Source organism: Hippoglossus hippoglossus, chromosome 15, assembly GCF_009819705.1.
Source record: "Hippoglossus hippoglossus isolate fHipHip1 chromosome 15, fHipHip1.pri, whole genome shotgun sequence".
Taxonomy (NCBI): domain Eukaryota; kingdom Metazoa; phylum Chordata; class Actinopteri; order Pleuronectiformes; family Pleuronectidae; genus Hippoglossus; species Hippoglossus hippoglossus.
The window spans coordinates 17,210,104-17,217,453 of record NC_047165.1 but is presented as its reverse complement, the minus strand read 5'-3'; the positions used below and the strand labels follow the sequence as shown (position 1 = coordinate 17,217,453).

The window sequence follows — 7,350 nt, the reverse complement described above, 5'->3', positions numbered from 1 at the left end:
CTTCAGCGTGGGCGTCGCACACAAAGGGGGAGGCAGGGCTTCTGCTGCTGCTCCCTTCACTGCCTTATACAGTGGGTGTCCTCAGAGCGGGGGGACCCACGTCACAAGGACACACAAAGTGCCACAAAAGGAGAAATCACGCCAGGTTGAATCCCAGTGTGTATTTATGATAATGAGCGGGTAAAAATAGATCATTGATTTTTCTTCTGGATGCTGATACAAATATCACAAGATTAGAAGTTTATTAATGAATCTATGTTACTATTGTTCCACTATAAATTCACACACACTATAAATCCCCAGTGGGATTATTCCATGTGAATTCAGGTGATGTTGTTGCAGGAGGTTTCTGCACCAGATCAACATGACTGAGGCTAATCTTGAGTGGCTTGATATTCATTTTAATGCAGCATCACTGGAGCTGGATTAGTACCATGCACCTACTAGGCTGCAGACAGTGGATGAGGTGTCGCACGCAGTAGAAAACTGGTGATTGTGAGTGTTCCCAGCAGGCGTGTGTTGGTTCAGCCACTAGAGGACACGTTGCAGTGAGGAAGAGGAGTTTCACTCACCTGCTCTGTCTGGAGAACAAGCTGCGCTCACGCTTGTGCACGTGGTGAGGGAGCGTGCACGGAGCCCTCACATGACACTTGCAGGAGTTGCACCATATAGTCATTGTGTCGCTGGAGAAGTCACCTTTAAAATAAAACACACCATGATCAGATGTGACACAGAGGGGACGCAACAAATACACAAAAATAAAAATCACAATATTATTCATTTCCTTTTAAAAATACTAGAATAACGCAGGTAGAGGAAACCAGTCTTCATCTCCTACCTCTGCAAGCTCCAGTGTGGATGATGAGTGTCAAACTCTTGTGAGTGTCCCTCCTTTTATAGCCCATCATCCGACACCTCTCACCCAGCTCAGCCAGTGGGCAAGAAAGAAACAAAACATGCAGAATGGGATAAGGTTACATGTTGTGATGCTGCAATGACAAATGATGGAGAAGGGTTATATTTAGTGAAGTGAGCCCCAAAATATCTTGATGGATGTGACTCACGATCTGATTCAGCTCTAAACAAATCATGGAGAAGAAGTTTTTTTGTGTTTTTTGTAGCGGAAACCATCAAATTAACAACATGTTAAATGACCTATTCACATTCATGCGAGCCTAATTATCAAAGTCCTGTGTAACTGTCACACTGAGGGACTATTCAACCTGTGACTTTTAAATTGATTGTTCACTCAACAAACATTTAAAAGCAATTTTAACTTTTATTTATTTATATATAATATAATAGACCCCTAACTGGACCCCTGTATTTTGTAGAAACTGGCTTTAGGGATTCACCACTACAGTGATGGAAGAAAAACTTGGATCCTTTACTTTAGTAAATGACTCTAAGGCAATTCAAAGTTCAGCATATTAAATCCTAAGTACAGAGCAAATACAACACAATTCTTTTAAACCATCAAAAATAAAAGTTCTTGTTTTGCATAAAAATGGCCCCAGGGACAGATGTAATAAACAATATTATGTGTATAGTGTGTAACTGCCTGATGGAAGTGGAGCTAGTTTGAAAACCTTTACTAACATTGAAGTAGTTTAACTCACTGGTTTCCAAACTAAGGTTTGGGCCCCTCCAAAAGGTCACAGGAGAAATCTGAGGGTTCATATGATGATTAGTGGCAGAGAACAACTGAACTGAAACACAAATGGGTTTGAATTTGTTTAACTTTTCTCCAGAAACTGCGAACAACACAAACATCCACAACAGGACACACTCACAACTACACACTGATTTTCTTTCATTATTTCTGAAGTCAAAGGGTAGGTTTCATATTTAAGAGCTTGCTGTACTTCAGAAGGTCAAGTTTTTCTAGTGATGGAGTAAAAAGTAAGATATATTATTCTGAAACTTGGCGGAGTGGAAGAATCACGTAGAATAAAACTGAAAGCCATGTGCAGGTACTACATTGTACTGCCTGCACTTGACCTGCTGCAGTTGCATGTGTACAAACTATAATTTTAAAGGCAATTTCAGCTCAGATACTTTTTATGTGAAAACTGAGCTTAAGCATTTGGTGAAGGAGGCAAAGCACAGAAATGACCATCAATCAAAATAGGGAAATACTTGTATATGTTTTATGTGCTACGCATAATTGAATATGGAATCTCTGATACTGCATCAACCATTTCATCAACTCAAATCATGTTTATAAGCAATTAGTAATTAACTAAAATTAGGGACACACATTAATATCAAGGTGCCAGAACAGTGTTAACCTTTTCTCAGTTATTAAACAGGGCCTGGGATCTACAGCTCCCCAACAGAAAATCTGGTTTAAAATATTGGAACTAACCATGTCTATGAAAGTCATCTGATAATTCCTGACTTTATATTTAACAGTTACCATAAATATTCATAGTGGTAATTATGGGGGAAACAAAGACATTTTCTGTTTTGTTAAATTTCTATTATGTTATACTGTAGCTTTACTAAAAAATACAATAAATAAAATAAAAAAAAATATTTTTGATGTGTGTGAGCTAATTGTCTCTGTGTCCACAGAAAACAATATTAATACATCTTTTTATTCTACTTGTCACACAAAGATACAAAAACTACTTAAACTAATGAAAAACACCAAATATCCCCATGTTAATGGACCAACTGAATCCACTGAGCTTTGAGACCGTCTCCTGTCACATGGTTGAGTCATTACTGGGTGAATGACGCCTCACAACGGTGAAATCTTCTGGTATCATTGTCATTCGAGTCTCATCAGAAAACCCTCCTGATGCATCAGGGTTTAAATTTCTGTGAGGCTGTCAGCTCTGGCCGTTTGTCTTCAAAAGGCTTTAACTGCCTGTATATTAGTCACATAATTAAACCTCTGCTGGAAGGGAATCAAGCTCCAGGTCTGCAAACATGACGCACTGAGGCTGAGATGCTCGGCCACTAACGACTTCCTGTAGCAGATGAACAGATTACGGCCATCGCAAAACGAGACTGACGCAAACTAAAAAGCTGGCATTTTGCAAAAAGCCGCCACTCGCATCATAAACTGCAGATTAAAGTTTGTCAGAATCAGTTTTGTTGCATGATGGCCTGTTGCTTTCTTTTCCATTTTGCATGAGTTTAAGTTTTACAGCCGCAGCTTTCTATCCTCTGAGGGCTCATGCTCCTTTAATACCTTGTTTCTCAAATCCCCAATTTCATGGCCTGGCAGCGATGAGAGCAGAGAACTAGAACTTGAGTGAAGGAGCTGGACAGGGATACTGGGGGGACAAGACAAAACAAATCACTCTGAACAAATCCTCGGTCTGATTCTCAAGGGCCAGTGGGATCGTCTGAGTCCTTGAGGGAAATTAGAGAGTCATTTGGACGAGTGTCTCCCTGCATTAGCGCCTGCGTTGCAGGGGCCACGGGCGGGCTCCAGAGCCAGACAAGGGGGACCCGGCGCAGCCCCTGCTTCCTGTGTGCGGCGGGGCCAGGCGGGACAGGGTGTCTCTGCTGCCTCACTTTAAGCTGACCCTCCGTCTGTGGCCTGCACTTAACACTGCAGATAACGCAGACTTTATAGCACGGGGCTGGTGACAGACAGGAACAAACTGCCAGGCCGCTACTGCTGGTAGAGGCAGAGATTGGGGTTCAGGGTGAAACACTTTCCAATGATGCCCCCCCACCACACTCCACCAGAGCAGCCGCACGCATCCCATTAGGTAGTCTGAGGGCCAACGGGGGGGTTCGGTGGCACCGTGGTTTCAGAGTACCCACTGAAGTAGACGATGAGGGCTATCAGACACAGTGACCAGGCTGGTTTTCTGCAGGAAGCATGGATGGAGTGGCTGCAGGGTTCAAAGGCCTGCTCACTTTTAGTGCCACATACAGTAGCTCCAAGACGAGACTTCATTCCACAGATAAAGAGGTGGAAATCGCACACGTCTGGTTTTCTCACGAATCAATTTTGTCGAGGTTGCTCATCAGAGTGAAAGTGATAGGAACGCTGATTAACACAGTCAGTTCAGACTGGACTCAATCCATACAGCTTTAAAAATCATCATTGGTCTGGATCGATACTTCTCTAAAACACACATGGCTTTTAGCAACTGAAATGCTGCAGCCAAACACTGGACTCCAAAGTAAACTGTATAGGAAACGGACCTTTAACCTTAAAGTACGGAGCCCGTAAAGTACCGATATTTAAAATATGTTTCATCTTGTTTGCACAATGTAATGACCTAGTGGGAGCAAGTTAATGCTGATGCAGCAAATGAAAATCAAATTTGGCTACTCGGCTAATCAAAACTTGATTAGCCGAGTTCCCTCCATCATGGACGCTGTGTGAATTTAATTGAATTTCTTTTTAGTAAATAGGAGCATTTGTCTTTTGCAAAAAGGTTACTATCTTGTGCGCATAAGATAAAAAAATAAACCGGGCTCCGTAAATAAGGAACTGCAGCTGTCATTACCTTTACCATGGAGCTTAAATTCAAAGTCAAGATATTTATCATGTGCCGATAAGTTCATTTATTGTGTATAAAAGATAAAAAAAATATCACCCGTTAAGACTTGAGAGGATCCGTACCATCACGGTGGCTGTGTGCATCTAATGACATCGACACAGTAATTTTTATTCCACGCACGGAAGTCAATTATTATATGCAAACAAGTGCCCACAAATATCTTGTGGGCACAAGATTCAATTTTCACCATTTGGGACTGAAACTCTATTAAAGACAATGATATGAGTATAATATATATATAATACTCAATCAGATGTAACCTGTTATGCGTAACTGCTACCCCCACCCAACAAGTTCAACCGGTTCTGAACATGGAATAAGTCTGTAAAACACATTTAAAACTGATCCACAGGTTAACAGCTCAAATTGTTTTTTTTATTGATAGTTATAAAGCATATTGCACAGGAAGTCCTGACCCACATCAACAGATTTCAGAGTCCCCTCCAAATTAAAAAGTAAAAATATAAAGTAAAAAAAAAAAAACAAGCACAGGGGGCCTGCACAGTTGTAAAATGAATCAAAACACACTATACTTTGTTCTGATTTTTTCCTAAGCATTAATTGTTATGAATTATTCTACAAAATATTTTGAGCCCTACACAGCATACACTTCTTGGCATGACATCAGCTGGGTCACATAGTTCTGCTTGGCAAATAATAACTGTGCGCTTTAATTTAATGCTTTTATTTTGGTGAAACAAGAGCGAAAGCCGCGTTTTACATCACTGCCATTAAAATGTAACGCCGATATACTGAGTGACCATCACTGAGGAGTTTGTTTTTATGCAGGTATTTTATTTTTGACCATAGTGTCTACATTGTCATTCACTTCACATTATATTCCTGAAAGGGTCTTGACTTAAAATACCATCACCCATAATCTTCAAGCAACAAAAAGACCAAACTCCCCAAATAAAAATGACTCCCACACCACACATCAGAAACAGCCATTTGGTGTCACATTAACAGTTTGATTTGTTCACAAGTTATTTTTGTAAATATATGTGTGTGTGTGTGTGCAGACACACAGTTAGCTTCCCTGTGGTTTTACTGCATTACCTGTTGTAAAGTCCAAGTGACTGGGGTACTGAGGGATTTCAAGTGTGTGATATGTCCGAGTGCATTTGCAGTGCAGAGAGCGTGAGACTCACTGAGTCACATTGGCACCACCGGTCTGTAAATAAAAAAATCTGACTTGGCAAATGTCTCAAACTCTGGAGTCTCCATAGGCAAGAAGCAGCATCGACATGTCTCCTCTCTGTAAGGCCCGACATGCCAAGTTTTGGCTTTTAGTGCAGTTACCTGGCGACTTCCACCTGCATCTAAGATTGTTTCACACTGCTTTACATGAAATACACAGATTTGTAAACAATTAGGAAGTAGGTCAGCGTTATTCAGTCCTGATGTTTAGGACCCAAGTCAGATTCTACTGAGCCGATTGGGGACAAAACTGATACAGATCAAATTTTTACATCTGGCAGGACAGAAAACAGCAGCACACTCTGTCCCAGAGACCAGGACTGCTCACAAGTGTGTGTGTAGTTACATGGTTCCTGTTCTAATCCTAGTTTTGCAAAGTTCAGGGCTTTGTACTGTTACAACGACCATCCATGGTAAGTGTTAGAATGAGAAGGCAGTGTTAATACTCTAACATGTCTCCTGCCTGTATTCATCATCGCCAAGTTGTTCATTTCATTCTAAAGGTGAATGACTTTAAAAGACTTGGTGAAGTCTGGTGATATTCGACATTTTCTTATTGTCAACAAAAACCAAAACCAACGTTTGTGAAACCACAGCTTGTTATTTCCTATTCTGTAGACTTTCAACATTGTACAGAAAATATCAAAAGACAGAAATGATTCACAGAGTTGCACTGGGTGACAAGTTTCTTCACAATAATGAAGAAATTAAGTCAATCATACATAAACTGTCATTGGCTGAAATAGTTTCCAAAAAATCCTCTTTACTCCTATTAGAGTAACAATAAAAAACTACAGCTGTTGTTGACATGTTCAAAAATACTGAATATCATAATTTCCTTTTATTGTAGTTGTAATTATTTTTTAATAATAGTGTTTGGTAATAAAATTTAAAAAAGGACCACCACCATTCCTATTTTAGGATCAATGAAATAAAAACCTGAATAAATATCCAGAATTTGAGCTTTCCCGTGATATTTTCAAGCTGTGAGTTTGTAATCCAATAACAGCCCTTATGCATTTCAAACATCTGCTCAGGCGTAGCTTTGCTCGCAGTCGTACACAAACAGGCAAGCACGCTTTCCAGGTTTATTTCCGTGTGCATTCTGAAGACGCGGGTCACGTGGACAGCTTCCCAACGCTGTAGGATTGTCTATAAGAGGAACAGTTACATTATGCATGTCAGTGGAAATCTCCCTGTCGGCGAAGACGAGGGACAAACTGAAGCAGGTGGGCGGGGATCATGTGACCCTACACGTACGCAGTGTGTTTGCATCATGATTCCCTTCCACATTTGGCACTGAAAAACAAACTACAGGGTTGGGGGGGGGGGGGGGGGGGGGGGGGGGCGCAGATGAGTCACACTCTTCCACGGACACTGACAATTCTTGGAAGATTATAACAGACGACCACTGATACAAACTTCCCTGTGAAAAGGCTTCTGTTTTTAAGGGGAAGTTACTGAAGATGGTTCATGTGTGAGAAGTCTCAATGATACATGCTATCTATTGACGGAGGTAGATGGACTTGATTATTCTGCAAGACTGACAGCCGCCTTGCAATTTACCTTTGAGACACTTAAGATAGGGGTTTGGGGGGGGGGGGGGGGGGGGGGG

At 41.0% G+C, this 7,350-nt stretch overlaps 1 long non-coding RNA gene across 1 annotated transcript; it reads right to left on the bottom strand.

Annotated features, from left to right (window-relative positions):
- Positions 1-4,888: 4,888 nt before the first annotated feature.
- On the bottom strand, positions 4,889-6,713 carry LOC117775410. The gene is made up of 2 exons (XR_004616262.1): positions 6,300-6,713; positions 4,889-6,256 (listed from the first exon to the last, which is right to left on the bottom strand). It is a non-coding gene; the product is annotated as an uncharacterized LOC117775410 (long non-coding RNA).
- Between the last annotated feature and the right edge of the window lie 637 nt (positions 6,714-7,350).